Here is a 3,550-nt window from a genome sequence, read left to right on the forward strand (position 1 = left end):
GCATTTAAAAGACTCAGAGCTGCGGTGTCGTGGAGAAGATTTGTTCAGTGTGAGGTGTAGGTCTGTCGGTGGTAGTTGTAGTCTGCCGTATGCTAATGACTGCGCACCTGTGTGTGTGTGTGTGTGTGTGTGTGTGTGTGTGTGTGTGTGTGTGTGTGTGTGTGTGTGTGTGTGTGTGTGAATGATGTGCCGCTGGCAGCGTCTCTCAGGTTTGTTTCCTGTCTGATCAATGAGCCGCCTGCAGCCAGCTGACCTCCTCCAAGCGGAGCACCTGCGTAAAAAGCAGAAGAGTTATTGATCACGCTCCAAGACTGTAAACACATGCTGGCAGCTCTGCATGCCTATTAGATTCCTCTTGTTGTGCTCTGTGTTGAGGGGTTTTTCAATTCTGTTTTTAATCAACAGAAAGATGAAGGTGATCGAATGCACAACAATGCCAGTCTGAACGAAGGGGACCGGGAACAGTGAAAAATATTAGAGCAGACAAAGGTGTGGTTCCCCTTCTTTTGTACTTGTTTGTTTACATTTTAATTACTTTTTTAAAAACTTTTTTACTGTAGGAATGCTAACAAAATCATTTACTCATCTTGCTCAAAACCAGAAATTCAATGAATAAATAATTAAAATTTTGGTTAGTTTGCCATACATGGCTATCTGGAATATAACATAAAAATGATGTGCATTATACTTTTATGGTTGTTTTTTGCAGCCTGACCATTGTCTGTCTTCATTGTATGGACAGGAGCATTATGAATATTATAAATATTTGATTTTAACACAAAAAAGAAAGTCTGGTTGAGTACAGTAAATGATGAGAATGATCAGTTTTTTTGTTTGTTTGTTTGTACAAACAATAATTTTGTGGTGATCAGTTGATTTAACCGTTGCATCCTATAGATGGCAGTAGTATTGGAGATATATAAAAAAGTACCTTGACCCAGTTTTTCAAAAAATGTATTCTGATGATCTGAATTTGAAATGTACATGTTTTACAATCAGGAGCTGGTAATCTATCTTATTTGCATCACCTTGATCCAGAAACAACATTTTCAAGATTACCAAATCTGGATTTCCAGTGCTGTAAATGGCATTGCATATCACAATATGTATCTCACAACAAATAAATAAACAAGTATACATGCAAAAATACAGTTGACTACTTTTGACTGATTCACCTCTGATGTGATTGAGCCATTAATAAACTGTACAGGGATAACAATTAAATATATTATTTTTGACATGCTATATGGTACACTTATACTTCACAAATCAAGTGCAAAATATCAGTGTATATATAGGCCTGTATACCACATGATTTCACAAAGCTTTATTACATTTTGTCCTGAATCCACCCTTCTGCTGGGATCTGGATAATCCTGGTTTATTGGATCAAAGGAAACCCAATCCTACAAAGATGGTTTGAACAATATAACATATACTGAAGGTTGAAGATTATCAATATCCAGATCAAAACCAATATTGCATTACATGATCTAATCTGATTTCATAATCCTTTTTTTTAACAAACCATTCTCAAGATTTGATCTAATCTGATGTCTGAAATTTGATCAAATTTCTTGTGAACAACTTGGTGGGCCTTGGTGACAATAACATTGATGAAGTGGCTTCATGAGTTGTAACTCATATAAAAAAAAAATAAGAATAATGCCAGATCAATTGTTATTTTTGAGGAGTGTTTATTAAGTAATGTTACATGGATCGAACCAACAATCCTCTGGGCCAAGATGTTACTAAAAGTATTCTGGATTTTAGCTGTCAGATTGGATTAAATCTTGAATGGGTTGTTCAAAAAAAGAAGAATGGATCAAACCCTCAGTATCATAATCTGAAAAATTATGTACTGTATGTATTTGGATCAGGTTCGTCAAATGTTGCATAAAAAAACTGTTAAAATGAGTTACTGTAAAAGAGATCCACAACGTGCATGACAGTGAAAAATAAAAATAAACGTGGTAATTAGCAATTTAGCAGTCAATAAACAATTCCATCCGCTGCTTCATTGCAGCTCAGCATATATGTATCAGATCAACAACAACGCTCTTAATAAAGAAGTAATCTCATAATTGTTATGATTATAATATGTTAATAAATATAATTACTTTCTGGTTCTCTTTGTGTGTGAATACGCTCATGCCGTCTTGTTGAGCAGATTAATTTCTCCTCCTGGGTTGCTGAATTTCACTTTGAGCTCGTCGACTTTATTGGTTTAAAGTTTATTGGTTTTAATGAGCTCGGCGCAGTGGCACAATATGACTATAAGCAGATTATATCTCAAAACTCTAAATCGCATCATCTCACTGTAATCTCTAATCCCAATTCACTACAGTACTTCCTCCCACACAGCGCATCAAACGCAAGCACAGAGGAATTAAAAGTGTGAGAGACCTCCTTGTCATGGAAATGTCTTTCTGGAGCTCAGCTGGTGAAGAACAGAGAACACATACTGATTCACTTAAAAAAAAAAAGACATATCTACAGATCAGAAACTCACAGAGAGATGAAGGACACACTCTTCTGACTGGGACCAGTGAATAATGCAGAGTGTTAATACAAAAAATCGAGTTTAAAGAACGTTGCAGGAACGTTACGCTTATCTTGATGTAAACATTCCATTATCATAAAAAATAAAAAAAAACTGGACCTTTTTCAAATCACTGTTCCAACAACCAAAATTTAATGTTTGGAAAACGTTCTTAGAACAAAAATTTGTAAGATGGTTATGTGGCCGCCTAGTAACCACCCAGAACGCCCTAGCAACAACATGACAATGACCTGAAATCCACTCAGAACATCTTGACTATAGCAATCCCCTGGCAACAACCCACAACATCCTGACCTACACTGTAAAAATAATCATAATTTTAATGGAAAAAGACTGTTAATTGGTTAAGGTTCCCTTGCTATATATGCTGAAAAACTGTAAGAAATCTAATGGGAAATTTCATGTAATTTTACTGTTTTGGAAGAGAGAAAATTTATGTTAAAATTTATGAAAAGACATAAATTGACATTCCCATCCCTGATTATTATCTTGTATTATAATGAATGTTTTGCTGTGTGAAACAGCATTATAATCTCACTAATATACTATTGTTTTTTTATATATATTTTATATTAGATTTTTTGTGTGTGTGTGCATTTTTTTGTGTTTAATTTGAGTAATTTTGTTGGGTGTTTGTCATTTTAAAGGGATACTCCACCCCAAAATGAAAATTTTGTCATTAATCACTCACCCCCATGTCGTTCCAAACCCGTAAAAGCTCTGTTTGTCTTCAGAACACAATTTAAGATATTTTGGATGAAAACCAGGAGGCCTGTGACTGTCCCATAGACTGCCAAATAAATAACAGTGTCAAGGTCCAGGAAGATATGAAAGACATTGTCAGAATACTCCATCTGCCATCAGTGATTCAACCGTAATGTTATGAAGCGATGAGAACACTTTTTGTAAGCGAAGAAAACAAAAATAAAGACTTTATTCAACAATCCCTTTGTCAACAGTCTCCTCTGTGTCTCTCCATATCACCGT

Source organism: Cyprinus carpio, chromosome B17 (genome assembly GCF_018340385.1).
Source record: "Cyprinus carpio isolate SPL01 chromosome B17, ASM1834038v1, whole genome shotgun sequence".
Classification (NCBI taxonomy): Eukaryota; Metazoa; Chordata; class Actinopteri; order Cypriniformes; family Cyprinidae; genus Cyprinus; species Cyprinus carpio.